This window comes from Oratosquilla oratoria, chromosome 19 (genome assembly GCF_046742065.1).
Source record: "Oratosquilla oratoria isolate Oo_2021 chromosome 19, ASM4674206v1, whole genome shotgun sequence".
Classification (NCBI taxonomy): domain Eukaryota; kingdom Metazoa; phylum Arthropoda; class Malacostraca; order Stomatopoda; family Squillidae; genus Oratosquilla; species Oratosquilla oratoria.
The window spans coordinates 47,565,480-47,572,979 of NC_134795.1; positions in this window are offsets into that span (position 1 = coordinate 47,565,480).

Below are 7,500 nucleotides of genomic sequence, written 5' to 3' on the forward strand. Positions count from 1 at the left end.
TTTCTTTCCAGATCAAATATTCTCTTCCCACTCTGGCATTGAAATCACCAGGAAGGACAATTTTGTTTAACTTAGGGATAACAGAGAGAACGGCATCTAAATCAGCCAGAAATTTTCTTTAACCTCATGTTCAATGGAGAGAGTGGGAGCGTAGGCGCTAATAACAGTTGCGTGGTGTTCTGTTTCAAGTTATAAACGTAGAGTCATTAGTCTTTCATTGATACCGATGGGCAGCTTGCTTAGTTTGGCAGGAAGATGGATTTTCATGGCGAAAGCTACACCGTAAATACGCCGATTGTCTTGAGGGAGACCTTATTTTTTTTTAGAATAGATATTTGTGTTTCTACATTACCTGATTTCAGTCAAGCTCAGTTTATAGGACTACGTCACAAGCTTCAGCTTACAGATTGGGGGCAAAATTAAGTGAAAGACCTGTAGATCAGGTGTGGGAAGTGTTTCAAAATACGCTTAATAAGATGATTCATATTTACATTCCATTTAAGGACAGACGCCCCCAAATCAGACTCGCCCATAATGGCTTGACAAAGAAACTGAAAAAATATTGCAAAAAAGGAGATAGGTTTATAAGAAATTCAAGTGCTCGGGTACACCTAATGACTGTCAGAGTTATGTATTAACACAGAGAGATTTAAAAAAAAAGGCAATAAAAAACGAAAACGACAAAATGAAATGAATATCGCTGATAAATCTAAAGAGAACCCCCAAAGAATTCTATAGTTACATTAGAGATAAAAATGTTATTAGGAATCACATTGGCCCACTATAATCTGCTGACGGTCAACTTGAATATTCTAATTAAAGAATGTGTGACAAAGGGCAGTGGACAAGATGCAGGGATGACCCGTCATCCAAAAGGTGCCAAGATAAAAAGATAAGAGGAAGGGAAGGGGGTGGAGGTGGGTGGAGTGTGATAGAGATGGAATGGGTGGGAGTGGTTTTTATGCCTTCGTATTTTTGGCTACCTCCCTTGTGAGGGAGAAAGCCTTTTATATATGTATGTATTTTAGCCCAGTATTCGTAAACGAAACACCTCAAAGTGAACTCCAAACTCAAACCTTTGAAAAGTCTAGAGTAAACTTACTACGGTAAATATAACAAAAGAAAAAATTAAAAGGTGTATAGAGACACTCAAAGTTAACAAAACACCAGGGCCTGACGGTTGCCATTCAAGAATCTTAAAGGAAATGGAAAATGAGATTGTTGTTCCATTAGAAATTATTTTCAAGAAATCCATCATATCCGGAATGGAAGCTAGCTAACGTTACTCCCATATTCAAAAAAGGTGACAAAAAGAAACCAAATAACTACAGGCCTATAAGCTTGACTTCAATCGTAGGAAAAATTATGAAGACTATCATTAGAGATGCTATCGAACATCATTTAGAAAGTAATTGTTTGAGAAATGATAACCAGCATGGATTCCGACGGAAACGTTCTTGTGTAACATACTCAAATTCTACAACACAGTCATCTCGAATTATGACAAAAAAAACACAACAATATAGATTTAATATATCTAGACTAAGCTAAATATATATATATATATATATACATATATATATATATATACATATATATATATATATATATACATATATATATATATATATATACCGTCCCCCACGAAAGACTACTTACTAAATTAGCTTCACACGTAATAAGTGGTAGCCTATCAAGTTGGACTAGTAATTGGTTGAATGATTGAAAACAGAGATTTGTTTTAAGTGGCAAAACTTCTAGATAGAAAAATATTACGAGTGGAGTTCCTCAGTGTTTCGTCCTTGGGCCACTTCTGTTCATAGTATATATAAATGGTATAGACCACGGACTAAAATCTATTGTCTCCAGATTTGCTGATGATACAAAACACTGCGGAATGGCAAATGATCACTTACTGCAGTGGTCTGAAAAGTGGCTAATGAAATTTAACACAAGTAAATGCAAGACAATGCACATAGGTACAAATAACAGCAAATGCGATTGCAAGTTATTTGGAAATTTCTTAACAAAGGTGATCTCAAATCATCTAAGCACTATATTTCAGCCTCTGAGAAAGCAACAAAGATTCTAGGACTGACTGCGCGATCTTTAGACTTCAAAAGTCCATCTCTCATTAACAAGCTACATAAATCGTTAGTTCGTCTACGTTTTGAATATGCTGTTTCCGTATGGTCACCGATTCTCATTAAAGACATTGACAGATTGGAAAAAGTACAACGGCGAGCCACAAAACTGACTCCAAATATCAAAAATAAATCATACGAAAATCGACTGAAACATATGAATCTGTTTTCCCTAAAAAAGAAAGAAAAAAAAACCTCAGAGGCGACTTGATACAGGTTTCTAAGATCCTAAAAGGAATTAGCAACATCAAAAGTGACAAAATTTTTACACTGAATAAGAATCAGACGAGAAACATTGGTCTCAAACTGCCAGGAAATAGATTTGATTTGGAAGTGGGTAGAAACAACTTCGACAACCTTGTAATTAATGAATGGAATAAGCTTCCTGCAGAGGTAGTGAAATGCAGTTTAATTCAAAGCTGTAAGAATCATTTAGATAAACACCTAAGCAAGATACTGTAATGACTGTCATTTATCTTATATCATTTGATTGTTTTGTTTCAATTTTTCTGTTTATTTATTATTATTTCCTTGATTCACAACTACTATTAGTTATCTGTTAATTTATCAATATTTACTATATACATGTTTGTTTATTATTTAATTACACCTATGCATTTGTTTATTTATTTTATCAATTTTTATTTATATTATTATGTTATGTATGTATGAGAATATATATATATATATATGTATATATATATATATGTATATATATATATATATATGTATATATATATATATATATATATATATATATATATATATATACATATATGTATGTGTGGGGGGGGGGCTCCAAGGGGTTCTATTTATGTCGGGGTGACCTCGGTAGTCAAAGGATCAAGCCTTATCTACAATTAGTCTCCCGCTGGATGTTTACGACCTCCTTGTCTTATCTTTCCTGACACCAGGACCATCTAGAGAGGATTTTTTTGCAGAAAAAAAAAGAAAAATTGCGAGGCTTTCCGTAGTCAAAGTTTACTAAAATTATGTAAATAAACAAAATAAGAAATAATGATAAACAAAACAAATTACCATACAAAAAAGCAACAACGTAAATTTCTACATTTTTCCTTGGTCAGAACATGTTCCGCAGATTGATCCTAAGGCTTCATTTCTGTAAAGTATTGATGGACTCTTTAGTTTTCTTTCATGAAAATAATTCCTTGGTCTTCTGTGAAGGGTTGTTTGGGTTTTTAGTATTGTTTCTGTCTTCCACATAGCAATTTCATTCGACCCCGGAGGCTTGTCTAGTCTGAACACATTTTTATTTTATTATTTTATTTTAATTGAGTTGTTATACAGCTCGTGCACTGTTCGTGTACATTTCGTGTACAGTTCGTGGACAATTCGCGTACTTTCGTCTACATTTTGTGTAGTTCGTATGCATTTCGTGTGCATTTTGTGTACATTTCTCGTATATTGTGTTTACATTTCGTGTACAGTTCGTCTAGAGTTTGTGTATAGTTCGTGTACATTTTGTGAACAAATCGTCTAGAGTCCGTGTACTATTCTTACACAGTGTACGTGCTCAGTTTGTATACATTTCGTGTAGATTTAGGCTCGGGGACGGCGAGAGAGAGAGAGAGAGAGAGAGAGAGAGAGAGAGAGAGAGAGAGAGAGAGAGAGAGAGAGAGAGAGAGAGAGAGAGAGAGAGAGAGAGAGAGAGAGAGAGAGAGAGAGAGAGAGAGAGAGAGAGAGAGAGGAGAGAGAGAGAGAGAGAGAGAGAGAGAGAGAGAGAGAGAGAGAGAGAGAGAGAGAGAGAGAGAGAGAAGAGAGAGAGAGAGAGAGAGAGAGAGAGAGAGAGAGAGAGAGAGAGAGAGAGAGAGAGAGAGAGAGAGAGAGAGAGAGAGAGAGAGAGAGAGAGAGAGAGAGAGAGAGAGAGAGAGAGAGAGAGAGAGAGAGAGAGAGAGAGAGAGAGAGAGAGAGAGAGAGAGAGAGAGAGAGAGAGAGAGAGAGAGAGGGGGGGGGAGGATAAGGAGGCGGAGAGCTGGAAGACGGGAGAGGGAGGAGAGCGGGAATGAGAGGGTGGGGAGTGGGGGCGTGGATCATAGGGATTCTAACCACTAGTAAAGGTCAGGGACATTAGTCTGCGAAACGAGGGGGAGCGTGGGAGTGGGTGACAGTAGATGAGGTTGGTTATTGTTGATTCAGATGCTCTTGTAGTTTCTGTATTTGTTCTCTCTCTCTCTCTCTCTCTCTCTCTCTCTCTCTCTCTCTCTCTCTCTCTCTCTCTCTCTCTCTCTCTCTCTATGTCTCTATCTCTCTCTCTCACACACTCTTTTCTCTCTCTCTCTTTTACCCTCCCTTTATTTATTTTTCAGTAAAAACCGTGCTACGAGCAAAATTGCTTTATTCATAGCAAGGAAGCTGGAAATCATGTCTCTCTAGATACACTTCACATAGAAATGTATTGAAGCTTCTGACTTATAATTCAAATTATTGGGTACATTCTAATAATATCATTCATACGTACACGCTAAAGTTCTTTAGTTTTTACCATAGAGTATCAGATCCTGTATTACTGTTTTATTTATAGCATACCAACCGTTCAATTAGGCGACGAAGCTATGTCACCGTGCTTAAGGTGTAGGATGATGTAATCAACGGAGATAAGTCTGTAATTATAACTCCTTCGTCTTTGTCATCGTCTCCTTTGTTACAGATATCAAGGATGACAGCGAGAAAAGAAATAATATCGAGGAAAAAATAACGTCATAATGGAAAGCCGTAACATTCTTGGCAATCTTTTAGCTTGATCAATTATAACGGTTCTTATTATCACCAACCGTTGTGATGTTTGTCATTTATCTTTATTCATCGCTATCATCATTACTCTATCCATCATCATTTGTTGCGTCGTAATATATTTTTTTTGCTTAAAAACTTCGAAGGTCACACTTAGCAGAGTCAACATCAGGATCAACGAATCGTGGATATCTGTCCAGGATGTAACACATCACCTCATACCATACAACGCGTTATGGAAGACTGCATTGTACACAATCATGCACGGCAACAACACACCATAATATACTCTGAAAAAAAAATATAGGAAAACTCCGTCCCTGCCGTGGCGTTCCTCAGGGGGACGGGACTCTTCGGCCAGGCAGCCTAGGGAATGTCACCATCATCATCAACAGTTATTTGTAAATAAAGTGAAACGGAATAGATACAAGATGGTGTGAAAATACTTTATTCTTTATAATGCCAATAAAGTCACCTTCATAATTCTTTCTGAGAAGTACTCAATCGAAACGTGGAAAAAAAAAAAAATTATATATATATATATATATATATATATATATATATATATATATATATATATATATATATATATATATATATATATATATATATATATCTGCGCCTTCCTCCATTTTCTATTTACACCACCAGGTTAGTGACGTCATCGGAAACGTGCTGGCCTTGCATTCATTCCGTTGTGTGTTCGAATCCCGTATTCCTCTCTAGTTTCCATCAGTGACTGTTAGTTACCTGTCCCCAACAGTGCAAACACATAACAGGGCAAAAATCACGGCTTCGGCCGCAGCTACTCAGCGCCTCCTGGCGTAGGCTTCTTACCTTCTTCTCTCTCCCAAGATTTATCTTGTCTTACATGAACGGTTACACTTAACTCCTTTTGTACTGTGACTTATTTTTACTTATCTTATTCAATCTAACGCCAATGGTTTTATTCAGGTCAAAGGAGAGGATGTTAATGCACTGAAAAGGCTGAATTTGTCTTACTATGGTGATGTATACAGGTTCTATTAAGCCCCTGGTAGTCCAGGACCTGTCAGTTGCGACAAGCCGCTGGGATTTTTAGGCCGATGGTGGGTCACCTCCCTGCCTGGTCGGTGTTTTCGGGAACCAGTACGATATAGAACGCAACGGATTCCGGGGATCGAACTCACGACCACTTAATCACTTACTACGCGGCCCAATCGATTTTATTCCTCTTAAAAACACTCGAGAGGTGTGACGGGAGGCGGGTGACCCATTCATATATATACACACACTCACACACACACACACACACACACACACACACACACACACACACACACACACACACACACACACACACACACACACACACACACACACACACACACACACACACACACATACACACACACACACATATATATATATATATATATATATATATACATATATATATACATATATATATATATATATATATATATATATATATATACATATATATATATCCAATAAAAACACTAGGAGCGTGTGTTCACAAATGCGTAAGTAACCACTAGGAAAAGTAAACTAACGAAGCAGAGCGCTTTCGTATAATTACATCTTCAGTGCAGATACAAAGAAAGAATTATAAAATGAAGAAACAAGGTACAGAATATATGACATAGTGAAGAGGGCATTCGGAGAGGTAGGGGAAGAAGTACACGTGACGGACGTTTGAACCGTCCTGGTAACCAACAAGTATGGGACAACTGCTCATAATTTATATTATAATTTAAATAATTTTGAAATTTCATGAGAAATATAACTATCTAATTTGTACAAACCTTGATGAAGATTAACATTTACTCCCTAACTAGATTTGATCAAACTGCATTCAATTAAATTTCTTTCTGTTATGTTGTTGTTGTATGTGATGACTTTAGCGTTATCCCAGTCAACTGGGTGGTTAAAATGGTTCACGTGGTTGAATATACCGCTAGATTGGTTTCCCTCTCTAACGTACTTCTTGTGTTGATTGATTCAGACTGCTAAAACACTCAAAACACGAATCAATCAACACAAGAAATACGTTAGAGAGGGAAACCAATCGAGCGGTATATTCAACCACATGAACCATTTTAACCACCCAGTTGACTGGGATAACGCTGAAGTCATCACATACAACAACAACAACATAACAGAAAGAAATTTAATTGAATGCAGTTTGATCAAATCTAGTTAGGGAGTAAATGTTAATCTTCATCAAGGTTTGTACAAATTAGATAGTTATATTTCTCATGGAATTTCAAAGTTATTTAAATCATAATATAAATTATGAGCAGTTGTCCCATACTTGTTGGTTACCAGGACGGTTCATACGTCCGTCACGTGTACTGCTTCCCCTGCCTCTCCGAATGCCCTCTTCACTATGTCATATATTCTGTACCTTGTTTCTTCATTTTATAATTCTTTCTTTGTATCTGCACTGAAGATGTAATTATACGAAAGCGCTCTGCTTAGTTAGTTTGCTTTTCCTAGTGGTTACTTACGCATATGTGTATATATATATAAACAAGCTATATAAATCGTTAGTTCGTCCACATTTGGAATATGCTGTTTCCGTATGGTCACCGAATCTCAT